The sequence below is a fragment of the Bombina bombina genome, chromosome 3 (genome assembly GCF_027579735.1).
Source record: "Bombina bombina isolate aBomBom1 chromosome 3, aBomBom1.pri, whole genome shotgun sequence".
In the NCBI taxonomy this organism is placed as follows: domain Eukaryota; kingdom Metazoa; phylum Chordata; class Amphibia; order Anura; family Bombinatoridae; genus Bombina; species Bombina bombina.
In genome coordinates, this window is record NC_069501.1 from 380893750 (window position 1) to 380910461 (window position 16712).

The 16712-nt window shown below is 34.2% G+C and overlaps 1 protein-coding gene across 1 annotated transcript in view; it reads right to left on the minus strand.

Annotated features, from left to right (window-relative positions):
• The window catches only part of NGF (nerve growth factor), a 165828-nt gene that overhangs the window by 81428 nt on the left and 67688 nt on the right, over window positions 1-16712 (minus strand). The window lies entirely within an intron of this gene.

Consider the following 16712-nt stretch of genomic DNA (forward strand, 5'->3'; position numbering starts at 1 on the left):
TGGCTCTTTTTCTAAAGGTTTGCTCATCTGAGCAATTACGTTTGATCCTGAGAAATTCGCCAATAGGTAACGACTTAGTGGTATTAGGTGCGTGTGCACTGGTTGAATGTAGTACGTTGTTGGTGGCTGTTCTTTTTCTGTATAGATCTGTTGAGAGTGTACCATCAGGGTTCTTCTGAATAAGTAAGTCTAGAAAGGATATATTGGTTAAGCTTTTTTCGTAGGTTAATTTTATATTTAATTTGTTGTTGTTGAGGTGTTCCAGAAAATTATCCAATTCAGATTCAGGTCCTTCCCATAGGAACAGGATGTCGTCGATATATCTAACCCACATTGGGATATACTTAGTGTATTGGTCATTTGTATCTGAAAAAACATGTTTTTGTTCCCACCAACCTAGGAACAGGTTGGCATACGTGGGTGCACATGCAGTGCCCATCGCTGTTCCTTGGGTTTGAAGGTAGTATTTGTTATTGAAAAGAAAATAATTTTTGGTTAACACAAACTTAAGTAGATTTATCATGAATTCATTATAATCTTGACTTTCTTCTGATGACATATTCAGAAAGTGTTTTACAGCATTGAGTCCGAGTTGATGATTTATGCTGGTGTACAAAGACTCGACATCCGAAGTTACTAACCATGTTGTTTTGGAAATATGGATATCTTGAATGATTTGCAATACTTCCATGGTATCTCTCACATATGATGGAAGTTGAGTTAGGAATTGTCTGAGTCTGAGATCTATGTACTGGCTTGCTTTCTCGGTTAAGTTGTCGTTTCCTGATACTATTGGGCGGCCAGGAGGTTGCTTATTGTTTTTGTGAATCTTAGGGATCAAATAAAACGTGGCTGTTTTTGGGTGAGATACATTTAGAAATTTTGTTTCTTTGGTTGTAATGAGGCCTCTTCTTTTTGCATCATCGATTAATTTGTTGTACTGCTGATGGAATTGTTCTGTAGGGTTGCTCCAAAGTTCTCTGTAGCATACAGAATTTTTCAATTGGATGGATGCTTCTTTTAGATACATACTCTCAGGCCATATAACAATATTTCCACCCTTATCTGCGTTTCGGATGATCACATCGTCCCATTCTTCCATTTCCTTCAATGCTTCTCTTTCTTTTTTGGTTAAGTTTTTGGCTTTCGTATGAATGTTTAGTTCGTTGATCGAATTACATACTATTTGATTGAATACATCTATGTTAGAACTGATGTTCGAGGCTGGTACAAATTTGGATTTGTTTTTCAATTCTTTTCTCCAGTTTGATTCCTCAGGGATTTCTTGTTCTGTTAGTAGATCTTCTAAATTTCTTAGGGACTCTAGTTCTTCTTCTGATAGATTGGATATATTTTCTTGCGTATCCTTATTTGCGAAATATTTTTTGAGGAGAAGTTTGCGTAGGAAAAGTTGGATGTCCTTTATTGTTTCGAATTTGTCCAGTTGGGAATTAGGGCAGAAGGATAATCCTTTGGATAGAACACTTTTATGGTGTTTAGAAAGTCTTCTTTCTGAGAGATTTATAATTCTTAGTTCTTCATTCTTATTTGTGAGAAGGGGCTCAGATTCCGTCTTTGAGGTTTTTGGAACCTGTCTTTGATGTTCTTCTTGTTGTTGTTCCTTGTGTTTCTTTTGTTGGAACCTCCCACCTCTTCTGGTGGTTCTGAATCTGAACTTAGATCGTCTTCTAAAAAAGACTTTCTTTTTCTATTTTCAATAGTAGATGATTTTTTTGATGTGGAAGGTTCTTCCTGTTGATCTTTGCCATCATTTTCCTGTTCCTCATTATCAGTGTCAGAAACATCAGTCTCCACAATGTTCACTCTCCTTTGTGTTTTGTAATTGGAAGTGAAATTTTTATTTTTCCATTTATAAACTTTGTTGTTTTGGAAATCCAGAATATCTCTTTGTAGTTTGCCTCTCTTGGTTGATTTAATTTCATTCTCATACTTGTCGAGTTCTTTTTGGTATTTCTTGTATGCGTTCTCAAATTCTTTAAGATTTTCAAAATGTTTTAGTTGTTCATTCTGTACTTTAATTAAATCTTCCAATCTTTCATATTCGGATGAATTATGTTTAATCAAGATTTTCATTAGTTTGGCTGAACATTCACTCAAAGCTTCTTCCCATTCAACACTTAGTTCTTTTTTCCTGAATTCAAAGGCTGGGAAAAGCTGAATTCGCAGCCCCCTTGGGATAAGATTTCTCTGAATGTATTGCTCACAGAACTGCTCATCCCACCATAATTTATCCTGTTTAAACAGGTTTTTATGTAATTCTCTTAGCAGTGTGTCAAGATTATTTGGTGTTATATCTGAGTTTCCACTTGACGAATCTTGGAACACTTCATTAAGATCACTTTGTCTTTTTTGCTCCCTGGTTTGCTTATCTTTATCATATTTGTTTGCCATACTTTCTATAGATATTTTGATGTGTGTGCTATTCTGGTTGCGGAAATCCTATATAAAGAATAGGATAATGTGAACTACTAGAAAACGCAAAAAATTGCAACCGCACTACACTCGTGAATAGGGACTGCTAGTTTGTACCTACATTCAATTTTACAGTGGGTACTAGCTGGAGTGCTTATGCAAGAATCAATGATTCAGAAAAGAGTGGAGTCAGAAATGTTAGTCTCTGGCTCCAAGAGCAGATTGCATGTATTAGCACTTACTGTCCCCTACATTACGTATCAGAAAACCTTGAAAAGGAAGAAAATGTGGGTGGGGCAGCGTGTGACTGTAATTAAAATCTAACTTTTATTTCAACACTTAAAAAAGGAAATAATAACATACATTTAAAAACACAAATTCGCGTAGAACTTAGAAATTGGGGTTGAATTGTACCCTTAATTTAGTATTGGGGTGAAGTAACGGAATGAAGGAGGGGTATCAATGTTCAGATATTAAGATACTGAGATACGTTTATCTGCAGGGCTGATATATGTGTGGATTCTCTTATCTCTAACAACTACGTTACTGTATCAAATTATTGATGTGCATACGTATGGTATTGCTCTGGGTATTATATCTCTCTAATAGAACTAAATGGTGTACACCTTCTTTAATGAGCTTGTGTTTCTGATTGAGAAAAAATATGGTATCTTATTTGATTGAATTGATAAGAGAATCAACTTGTGTGATTTATGATTTGAGTGTTGTGTACACGTGCAGATGTGATTCTGCTGAATAAGCTGGATTTCGAGTATAGAGAAAGAATATATATGTATATCTGGCTACAACATGCTATAAGGGAAAAAGCCTTTAGATAGTGTTTAAACAGCAAATATTATCTTAGTCCATTATAAGCGCAATAGGAGCATATATATATATCTCTGGTTATGAAGCGCTGTAGGGATAAATGCCTTTAAATAGTGTTTAAACAACAAATTTAATCTTAGTCTTTATAAAAACAATAGGAACATTCCCCTTATTTCTGGGGCATTGAGGTCTATACGCAAGCTGTTATATCTTATCTCTTACTCTTATTTAAGTGAATATATCTGCAGAATTAGATCGTGCATATAAGCACATACATACATATGCAGTTTGTTATTTTATCTCGTTAAAGCGGATACTTTGTATCAATAGTTGGAGATTATATAAGTTGATACTTGTGAAATATATTCTAAAGTAGCAAAGTCGCTTAATTGTTATTGTGCTTCTTTTTTAACCTCTTTTTTCTATTGCATATAAGTACTTGTAAAGTGTTGGGATTACAAACTTAGAACAGAGTAGTTATTGGTTGTTTTGTTAATGTAAAATCAAGTTGATGTGGGGCTAATTGTACTTTCCCCTTAGTATATAAATATATATATTGACTTTGAATTAATTATAGCTTGGTGTGATTCAGTGTATTATATATCTTTGTGTATTTTTTCAGAAATTTTTTTCTTGAAAGTCACTCCACTTGGCCTTATGTATTATTGCTGGATTTACTGAAATTATTGTGTATATTTGGTATATTCAGTAATATATCCTGCCTGCTGGTGCAACATTTGTTCACATTAGCGTTTATACATTCTTGGAGTTCGCTTGTATTATTCGGTAATACTGCTAACTGTATAATACTGTAATAGTTTTGTATATCTCTAGACCCTGATCGCTTACTTAGATAATTTCACTCATTTTTTTGAGCTCTTAAAACTTATATTGTTGGGTGGGCTGTACCAATATGGGTCTTAGTTTGTTAACCGTAATATCTAAGCTATGTTTGCAATTGTCACCCGATTTCCAGCACTGCTGCTTGGGAGCCGGTATGTTTTAAATATAACGGTTTAAAGGTCTTCAAAATATTGACTAACGTCTGATAAATTGTATAATGCTGTAACTTATAGGCCAGCGGTTACTTAATAAAGTTCTGAATCACACTTTTTTTTCTCATTCACACTGTATTGTTTGTTTCGTTATCCTGCATTCACATCGTTTGTTTGTGTTGCTGACTATAAAAGAGTCCACATCCACCTTCCCCAGCTTGTTTTAAATTATTACCCAATACTTATTCATACATTCATATTATTGGCTAAGTTCTACGTTCTTTTGCAACTTAAAAAAACTACAAATAGGTTGAAACCGAGATGTCAACCTCTCCCTAACATGTTTCGCCGTTTGTGATTCCGGCTTTTTCAAAGGGTGACGCGCGCAACAATCTTCAGTGATTTATTGGCTTTGCTCCACCCTGTCGTCAGTTGGTCGCCAATCGGAGTCCCTATGTGTTTTGATTGACGGCTGTTTGAATTGCGTCAATGTTTTGAATGGATGCCTTATTCTTTAAATTTATAAGGATTGGTTTTTAAACTTTGGTATAATACTGATAATGAGTTTTATAAGGTTATTGAAGTATATTGTTAAAGTGACTACAGTTCTTGAAGCTTATGTTAATTAGATTGATATCTACCGTGATACATTTGCATATGTACGTAAATGTTTGCTATGCTGCATTAAATCATGATATATATTTATACTATGAATAGATTGTGTGCTGTATATAAATAGACTTAATACAGTCAAGTACTTTAACTTGCTATTCCTCATATACTTTATATAATGTACATAATATGTGTGTTGTATATAGATGGGCTAAATAAAGTCGGGTACTTTGACTTGCTATTCCTCATGTAATTTAAAGGTTGATATTGACTTTTTATTGCTGTCTCTCATATTATTTATTATATGAATTGATTGTAAATATAGCACTGAATAAGAGGATGAAGAGAATTTATTTTGGAAAGTATCATGTATGTATTACATGTACTTCGGTTGAGTAAATCACTCAGGCTCTTCTACATTGAACCTAGGTATTTCCCTATCTATCTTCATTGCGCAGATACAAGTCCTGCTGATAGATTTTTATTCTATTTCAGTTGTGAGCACTCTTCTGTAATAAATGTTTAAATTAACTTATATGGTGTGAATTTGTTGTGTTTAGGTGATGAGCGTAAACGAGAACAATGTTCAGGAGATTAGTATTCTTTTGGTGAATAGAATTAGTGATTTGAATTTCTTGTGACAATATTGCTAAGATCTTCTAGTGTGGCTGTGTAAGACGTTTTAAATTGGGGGGGGGGGTTTATTTGACCTACTATAGTGCAGTGCTGTTAACACTCATGTATGTGTGGTTACATTTGATATTGTAAGCATGTGTCATCTTTAACAAGTGAGTGACTAGTGAAGTTAGCTTGTTATTGTGGGTGAAGTGTAATGTGCTCAATAGGTAGTGAAAAAGGAGATGTGGGGAATAAGGGGATAATTGTGAATAGAAAATGGGGAGTAAAGACACATTGGGGGGTCAAGTGAAAGGGGGGGACTGATTGCAAAATAAAGGATGAGTGTTGTGACTGTGGAGGAGAGGTGAAAAACACAACATGTAGTAATTTGTTGATACAATACGATTAGTGATACCAACTGTGTGAGTGTTTACATGAATTATATTCTGATTGTTGGATTTTGAATAATAGTTTTTGCTGAATAAATTTTATTATTTTACAGAAGAGACCTTAACGTTTGTGCTCTTTAGATGTAAATTCTTGAAGGAGCACCTGGGTTTGTTACTATCAATGTATGATTTTTCGTGCATGATTTTACTGACATATTTTCTTTTTCTGCATTACAAGAACATTGAATAGTTGTTTTGTTCATTTAAACCTTTTGGATGAACGCAATCCATAAGGTATATCCATTTTGTTTCTATCTTTTGGAGGGCCTTCTCTAGGTCTCCTCCTCTTAGTCCTAGGGACAGCTTTTGGACGCCGTAGCATTCCAGTTCAGAGGTTTTGCACTGATGGTATTTTAGAAAGTGAGATGCTACAGATGTTAATTTTTTGTCTTTTTGTAAATCTTTGGGAGCATTACGAATATTTCTTAGGTGTTCCATGATTCTTGTGTGTAACTTTCTAGTGGTCATTCCTATATAAGTATAAGGACACTTGCATTGGAGGGCATATATAAGTCCCACAGTGTTACAACTTATATATGTTTGGATTTGGTGTGGTTTGCCAAATCTGTCTGTGATCGTTTTTTTCTTTTTCATCATGTGTGAGCAAGTTGAACAGCTTCCACAGGGGAAAGAGCCTTTCTCTGGGGTTCTTATTGATTTAGTTTTCTTGGTATAATGGCTGGAACTTAGTCTTTCAAGAATTTACATCTAAAGAGCACAAACGTTAAGGTCTCTTCTGTAAAATAATAAAATTTATTCAGCAAAAACTATTATTCAAAATCCAACAATCAGAATATAATTCATGTAAACACTCACACAGTTGGTATCACTAATCGTATTGTATCAACAAATTACTACATGTTGTGTTTTTCACCTCTCCTCCACAGTCACAACACTCATCCTTTATTTTGCAATCAGTCCCCCCCTTTCACTTGACCCCCCAATGTGTCTTTACTCCCCATTTTCTATTCACAATTATCCCCTTATTCCCCACATCTCCTTTTTCACTACCTATTGAGCACATTACACTTCACCCACAATAACAAGCTAACTTCACTAATCACTCACTTGTTAAAGATGACACATGCTTACAATATCAAATGTAACCACACATACATGAGTGTTAACAGCACTGCACTATAGTAGGTCAAATAAAACCCCCCCCCCCAATTTAAAACGTCTTACACAGCCACACTAGAAGATCTTAGCAATATTGTCACAAGAAATTCAAATCACTAATTCTATTCACCAAAAGAATACTAATCTCCTGAACATTGTTCTCGTTTACGCTCATCACCTAAACACAACAAATTCACACCATATAAGTTAATTTAAACATTTATTACAGAAGAGTGCTCACAACTGAAATAGAATAAAAATCTATCAGCAGGACTTGTATCTGCGCAATGAAGATAGATAGGGAAATACCTAGGTTCAATGTAGAAGAGCCTGAGTGATTTACTCAACCGAAGTACATGTAATACATACATGATACTTTCCAAAATAAATTCTCTTCATCCTCTTATTCAGTGCTATATTTACAATCAATTCATATAATAAATAATATGAGAGACAGCAATAAAAAGTCAATATCAACCTTTAAATTACATGAGGAATAGCAAGTCAAAGTACCCGACTTTATTTAGCCCATCTATATACAACACACATATTATGTACATTATATAAAGTATATGAGGAATAGCAAGTTAAAGTACTTGACTGTATTAAGTCTATTTATATACAGCACACAATCTATTCATAGTATAAATATATATCATGATTTAATGCAGCATAGCAAACATTTACGTACATATGCAAATGTATCACGGTAGATATCAATCTAATTAACATAAGCTTCAAGAACTGTAGTCACTTTAACAATATACTTCAATAACCTTATAAAACTCATTATCAGTATTATACCAAAGTTTAAAAACCAATCCTTATAAATTTAAAGAATAAGGCATCCATTCAAAACATTGACGCAATTCAAACAGCCGTCAATCAAAACACATAGGGACTCCGATTGGCGACCAACTGACGACAGGGTGGAGCAAAGCCAATAAATCACTGAAGATTGTTGCGCGCGTCACCCTTTGAAAAAGCCGGAATCACAAACGGCGAAACATGTTAGGGAGAGGTTGACATCTCGGTTTCAACCTATTTGTAGTTTTTTTAAGTTGCAAAAGAACGTAGAACTTAGCCAATAATATGAATGTATGAATAAGTATTGGGTAATAATTTAAAACAAGCTGGGGAAGGTGGATGTGGACTCTTTTATAGTCAGCAACACAAACAAACGATGTGAATGCAGGATAACGAAACAAACAATACAGTGTGAATGAGAAAAAAAAGTGTGATTCAGAACTTTATTAAGTAACCGCTGGCCTATAAGTTACAGCATTATACAATTTATCAGACGTTAGTCAATATTTTGAAGACCTTTAAACCGTTATATTTAAAACATACCGGCTCCCAAGCAGCAGTGCTGGAAATCGGGTGACAATTGCAAACATAGCTTAGATATTACGGTTAACAAACTAAGACCCATATTGGTACAGCCCACCCAACAATATAAGTTTTAAGAGCTCAAAAAAATGAGTGAAATTATCTAAGTAAGCGATCAGGGTCTAGAGATATACAAAACTATTACAGTATTATACAGTTAGCAGTATTACCGAATAATACAAGCGAACTCCAAGAATGTATAAACGCTAATGTGAACAAATGTTGCACCAGCAGGCAGGATATATTACTGAATATACCAAATATACACAATAATTTCAGTAAATCCAGCAATAATACATAAGGCCAAGTGGAGTGACTTTCAAGAAAAAAATTTCTGAAAAAATACACAAAGATATATAATACACTGAATCACACCAAGCTATAATTAATTCAAAGTCAATATATATATTTATATACTAAGGGGAAAGTACAATTAGCCCCACATCAACTTGATTTTACATTAACAAAACAACCAATAACTACTCTGTTCTAAGTTTGTAATCCCAACACTTTACAAGTACTTATATGCAATAGAAAAAAGAGGTTAAAAAAGAAGCACAATAACAATTAAGCGACTTTGCTACTTTAGAATATATTTCACAAGTATCAACTTATATAATCTCCAACTATTGATACAAAGTATCCGCTTTAACGAGATAAAATAACAAACTGCATATGTATGTATGTGCTTATATGCACGATCTAATTCTGCAGATATATTCACTTAAATAAGAGTAAGAGATAAGATATAACAGCTTGCGTATAGACCTCAATGCCCCAGAAATAAGGGGAATGTTCCTATTGTTTTTATAAAGACTAAGATTAAATTTGTTGTTTAAACACTATTTAAAGGCATTTATCCCTACAGCGCTTCATAACCAGAGATATATATATATGCTCCTATTGCGCTTATAATGGACTAAGATAATATTTGCTGTTTAAACACTATCTAAAGGCTTTTTCCCTTATAGCATGTTATAGCCAGATATACATATATATTCTTTCTCTATACTCGAAATCCAGCTTATTCAGCAGAATCACATCTGCACGTGTACACAACACTCAAATCATAAATCACACAAGTTGATTCTCTTATCAATTCAATCAAATAAGATACCATATTTTTTCTCAATCAGAAACACAAGCTCATTAAAGAAGGTGTACACCATTTAGTTCTATTAGAGAGATATAATACCCAGAGCAATACCATACGTATGCACATCAATAATTTGATACAGTAACGTAGTTGTTAGAGATAAGAGAATCCACACATATATCAGCCCTGCAGATAAACGTATCTCAGTATCTTAATATCTGAACATTGATACCCCTCCTTCATTCCGTTACTTCACCCCAATACTAAATTAAGGGTACAATTCAACCCCAATTTCTAAGTTCTACGCGAATTTGTGTTTTTAAATGTATGTTATTATTTCCTTTTTTAAGTGTTGAAATAAAAGTTAGATTTTAATTACAGTCACACGCTGCCCCACCCACATTTTCTTCCTTTTCAAGGTTTTCTGATACGTAATGTAGGGGACAGTAAGTGCTAATACATGCAATCTGCTCTTGGAGCCAGAGACTAACATTTCTGACTCCACTCTTTTCTGAATCATTGATTCTTGCATAAGCACTCCAGCTAGTACCCACTGTAAAATTGAATGTAGGTACAAACTAGCAGTCCCTATTCACGAGTGTAGTGCGGTTGCAATTTTTTGCGTTTTCTAGTAGTTCACATTATCCTATTCTTTATATAGGATTTCCGCAACCAGAATAGCACACACATCAAAATATCTATAGAAAGTATGGCAAACAAATATGATAAAGATAAGCAAACCAGGGAGCAAAAAAGACAAAGTGATCTTAATGAAGTGTTCCAAGATTCGTCAAGTGGAAACTCAGATATAACACCAAATAATCTTGACACACTGCTAAGAGAATTACATAAAAACCTGTTTAAACAGGATAAATTATGGTGGGATGAGCAGTTCTGTGAGCAATACATTCAGAGAAATCTTATCCCAAGGGGGCTGCGAATTCAGCTTTTCCCAGCCTTTGAATTCAGGAAAAAAGAACTAAGTGTTGAATGGGAAGAAGCTTTGAGTGAATGTTCAGCCAAACTAATGAAAATCTTGATTAAACATAATTCATCCGAATATGAAAGATTGGAAGATTTAATTAAAGTACAGAATGAACAACTAAAACATTTTGAAAATCTTAAAGAATTTGAGAACGCATACAAGAAATACCAAAAAGAACTCGACAAGTATGAGAATGAAATTAAATCAACCAAGAGAGGCAAACTACAAAGAGATATTCTGGATTTCCAAAACAACAAAGTCTATAAATGGAAAAATAAAAATTTCACTTCCAATTACAAAACACAAAGGAGAGTGAACATTGTGGAGACTGATGTTTCTGACACTGATAATGAGGAACAGGAAAATGATGGCAAAGATCAACAGGAAGAACCTTCCACATCAAAAAAATCATCTACTATTGAAAATAGAAAAAGAAAGTCTTTTTTAGAAGACGATCTAAGTTCAGATTCAGAACCACCAGAAGAGGTGGGAGGTTCCAACAAAAGAAACACAAGGAACAACAACAAGAAGAACATCAAAGACAGGTTTCAAAAACCTCAAAGACGGAATCTGAGCCCCTTCTCACAAATAAGAATGAAGAACTAAGAATTATAAATCTCTCAGAAAGAAGACTTTCTAAACACCATAAAAGTGTTCTATCCAAAGGATTATCCTTCTGCCCTAATTCCCAACTGGACAAATTCGAAACAATAAAGGACATCCAACTTTACCTACGCAAACTTCTCCTCAAAAAATATTTTGCAAATAAGGATACGCAAGAAAATATATCCAACCTATCAGAAGAAGAACTAGAGTCCCTAAGAAATTTAGAAGATCTACTAACAGAACAAGAAATCCCTGAGGAATCAAACTGGAGAAAAGAATTGAAAAACAAATCCAAATTTGTACCAGCCTCGAACATCAGTTCTAACATAGATGTATTCAATCAAATAGTATGTAATTCGATCAACGAACTAAACATTCATACGAAAGCCAAAAACTTAACCAAAAAAGAAAGAGAAGCATTGAAGGAAATGGAAGAATGGGACGATGTGATCATCCGAAACGCAGATAAGGGTGGAAATATTGTTATATGGCCTGAGAATATGTATCTAAAAGAAGCATCCATCCAATTGAAAAATTCTGTATGCTACAGAGAACTTTGGAGCAACCCCACAGAACAATTCCATCAGCAGTACAACAAATTAATCGATGATGCAAAAAGAAGAGGCCTCATTACAACCAAAGAAACAAAATTTCTAAATGTATCTCACCCAAAAACAGCCACGTTTTATTTGATCCCTAAGATTCACAAAAACAATAAGCAACCTCCTGGCCGCCCAATAGTATCAGGAAACGACAACTTAACCGAGAAAGCAAGCCAGTACATAGATCTCAGACTCAGACAATTCCTAACTCAACTCCCATCATATGTGAGAGATACCATGGAAGTATTGCAAATCATTCAAGATATCCATATTTCCAAAACAACATGGTTAGTAACTTCGGATGTCGAGTCTTTGTACACCAGCATAAATCATCAACTCGGACTCAATGCTGTAAAACACTTTCTGAATATGTCATCAGAAGAAAGTCAAGATTATAATGAATTCATGATAAATCTACTTAAGTTTGTGTTAACCAAAAATTATTTTCTTTTCAATAACAAATACTACCTTCAAACCCAAGGAACAGCGATGGGCACTGCATGTGCACCCACGTATGCCAACCTGTTCCTAGGTTGGTGGGAACAAAAACATGTTTTTTCAGATACAAATGACCAATACACTAAGTATATCCCAATGTGGGTTAGATATATCGACGACATCCTGTTCCTATGGGAAGGACCTGAATCTGAATTGGATAATTTTCTGGAACACCTCAACAACAACAAATTAAATATAAAATTAACCTACGAAAAAAGCTTAACCAATATATCCTTTCTAGACTTACTCATTCAGAAGAACCCTGATGGTACACTCTCAACAGATCTATACAGAAAAAGAACAGCCACCAACAACGTACTACATTCAACCAGTGCACACGCACCTAATACCACTAAGTCGTTACCTATTGGCGAATTTCTCAGGATCAAACGTAATTGCTCAGATGAGCAAACCTTTAGAAAAAGAGCCACAGAACTGGAAAGTAGGTTAAAAGTAAGAGGCTACAGCAAAAGGTCTATTCAAAAAGCTAAAAAAAGAGCTTATAATACACCCAGATCTGACCTATTGAAGGTCCGACCAAAAAAACAGGACAACAAAACAAGATTAGTCTTGACCTACAATGACCAATCACAAGAAGTCATCAGAATCATTCAAAACAACTGGCATATACTTCAAGCGGATCCAATTTTAAAAAGTTTAATTGGTCAAAAAGCAGAAATCAGCTATAGAAGATCAAGAAATCTAAAAGAAAGACTAAGTTCCAGCCATTATACCAAGAAAACTAAATCAATAAGAACCCCAGAGAAAGGCTCTTTCCCCTGTGGAAGCTGTTCAACTTGCTCACACATGATGAAAAAGAAAAAAACGATCACAGACAGATTTGGCAAACCACACCAAATCCAAACATATATAAGTTGTAACACTGTGGGACTTATATATGCCCTCCAATGCAAGTGTCCTTATACTTATATAGGAATGACCACTAGAAAGTTACACACAAGAATCATGGAACACCTAAGAAATATTCGTAATGCTCCCAAAGATTTACAAAAAGACAAAAAATTAACATCTGTAGCATCTCACTTTCTAAAATACCATCAGTGCAAAACCTCTGAACTGGAATGCTACGGCGTCCAAAAGCTGTCCCTAGGACTAAGAGGAGGAGACCTAGAGAAGGCCCTCCAAAAGATAGAAACAAAATGGATATACCTTATGGATTGCGTTCATCCAAAAGGTTTAAATGAACAAAACAACTATTCAATGTTCTTGTAATGCAGAAAAAGAAAATATGTCAGTAAAATCATGCACGAAAAATCATACATTGATAGTAACAAACCCAGGTGCTCCTTCAAGAATTTACATCTAAAGAGCACAAACGTTAAGGTCTCTTCTGTAAAATAATAAAATTTATTCAGCAAAAACTATTATTCAAAATCCAACAATCAGAATATAATTCATGTAAACACTCACACAGTTGGTATCACTAATCGTATTGTATCAACAAATTACTACATGTTGTGTTTTTCACCTCTCCTCCACAGTCACAACACTCATCCTTTATTTTGCAATCAGTCCCCCCCTTTCACTTGACCCCCCAATGTGTCTTTACTCCCCATTTTCTATTCACAATTATCCCCTTATTCCCCACATCTCCTTTTTCACTACCTATTGAGCACATTACACTTCACCCACAATAACAAGCTAACTTCACTAATCACTCACTTGTTAAAGATGACACATGCTTACAATATCAAATGTAACCACACATACATGAGTGTTAACAGCACTGCACTATAGTAGGTCAAATAAACCCCCCCCCCAATTTAAAACGTCTTACACAGCCACACTAGAAGATCTTAGCAATATTGTCACAAGAAATTCAAATCACTAATTCTATTCACCAAAAGAATACTAATCTCCTGAACATTGTTCTCGTTTACGCTCATCACCTAAACACAACAAATTCACACCATATAAGTTAATTTAAACATTTATTACAGAAGAGTGCTCACAACTGAAATAGAATAAAAATCTATCAGCAGGACTTGTATCTGCGCAATGAAGATAGATAGGGAAATACCTAGGTTCAATGTAGAAGAGCCTGAGTGATTTACTCAACCGAAGTACATGTAATACATACATGATACTTTCCAAAATAAATTCTCTTCATCCTCTTATTCAGTGCTATATTTACAATCAATTCATATAATAAATAATATGAGAGACAGCAATAAAAAGTCAATATCAACCTTTAAATTACATGAGGAATAGCAAGTCAAAGTACCCGACTTTATTTAGCCCATCTATATACAACACACATATTATGTACATTATATAAAGTATTTGAGGAATAGCAAGTTAAAGTACTTGACTGTATTAAGTCTATTTATATACAGCACACAATCTATTCATAGTATAAATATATATCATGATTTAATGCAGCATAGCAAACATTTACGTACATATGCAAATGTATCACGGTAGATATCAATCTAATTAACATAAGCTTCAAGAACTGTAGTCACTTTAACAATATACTTCAATAACCTTATAAAACTCATTATCAGTATTATACCAAAGTTTAAAAACCAATCCTTATAAATTTAAAGAATAAGGCATCCATTCAAAACATTGACGCAATTCAAACAGCCGTCAATCAAAACACATAGGGACTCCGATTGGCGACCAACTGACGACAGGGTGGAGCAAAGCCAATAAATCACTGAAGATTGTTGCGCGCGTCACCCTTTGAAAAAGCCGGAATCACAAACGGCGAAACATGTTAGGGAGAGGTTGACATCTCGGTTTCAACCTATTTGTAGTTTTTTTAAGTTGCAAAAGAACGTAGAACTTAGCCAATAATATGAATGTATGAATAAGTATTGGGTAATAATTTAAAACAAGCTGGGGAAGGTGGATGTGGACTCTTTTATAGTCAGCAACACAAACAAACGATGTGAATGCAGGATAACGAAACAAACAATACAGTGTGAATGAGAAAAAAAAGTGTGATTCAGAACTTTATTAAGTAACCGCTGGCCTATAAGTTACAGCATTATACAATTTATCAGACGTTAGTCAATATTTTGAAGACCTTTAAACCGTTATATTTAAAACATACCGGCTCCCAAGCAGCAGTGCTGGAAATCGGGTGACAATTGCAAACATAGCTTAGATATTACGGTTAACAAACTAAGACCCATATTGGTACAGCCCACCCAACAATATAAGTTTTAAGAGCTCAAAAAAATGAGTGAAATTATCTAAGTAAGCGATCAGGGTCTAGAGATATACAAAACTATTACAGTATTATACAGTTAGCAGTATTACCGAATAATACAAGCGAACTCCAAGAATGTATAAACGCTAATGTGAACAAATGTTGCACCAGCAGGCAGGATATATTACTGAATATACCAAATATACACAATAATTTCAGTAAATCCAGCAATAATACATAAGGCCAAGTGGAGTGACTTTCAAGAAAAAAATTTCTGAAAAAATACACAAAGATATATAATACACTGAATCACACCAAGCTATAATTAATTCAAAGTCAATATATATATTTATATACTAAGGGGAAAGTACAATTAGCCCCACATCAACTTGATTTTACATTAACAAAACAACCAATAACTACTCTGTTCTAAGTTTGTAATCCCAACACTTTACAAGTACTTATATGCAATAGAAAAAAGAGGTTAAAAAAGAAGCACAATAACAATTAAGCGACTTTGCTACTTTAGAATATATTTCACAAGTATCAACTTATATAATCTCCAACTATTGATACAAAGTATCCGCTTTAACGAGATAAAATAACAAACTGCATATGTATGTATGTGCTTATATGCACGATCTAATTCTGCAGATATATTCACTTAAATAAGAGTAAGAGATAAGATATAACAGCTTGCGTATAGACCTCAATGCCCCAGAAATAAGGGGAATGTTCCTATTGTTTTTATAAAGACTAAGATTAAATTTGTTGTTTAAACACTATTTAAAGGCATTTATCCCTACAGCGCTTCATAACCAGAGATATATATATATGCTCCTATTGCGCTTATAATGGACTAAGATAATATTTGCTGTTTAAACACTATCTAAAGGCTTTTTCCCTTATAGCATGTTGTAGCCAGATATACATATATATTCTTTCTCTATACTCGAAATCCAGCTTATTCAGCAGAATCACATCTGCACGTGTACACAACACTCAAATCATAAATCACACAAGTTGATTCTCTTATCAATTCAATCAAATAAGATACCATATTTTTTCTCAATCAGAAACACAAGCTCATTAAAGAAGGTGTACACCATTTAGTTCTATTAGAGAGATATAATACCCAGAGCAATACCATACGTATGCACATCAATAATTTGATACAGTAACGTAGTTGTTAGAGATAAGAGAATCCACACATATATCAGCCCTGCAGATAAACGTATCTCAGTATCTTAATATCTGAACATTGATACCCCTCCTTCATTCCGTTACTTCACCCCAATACT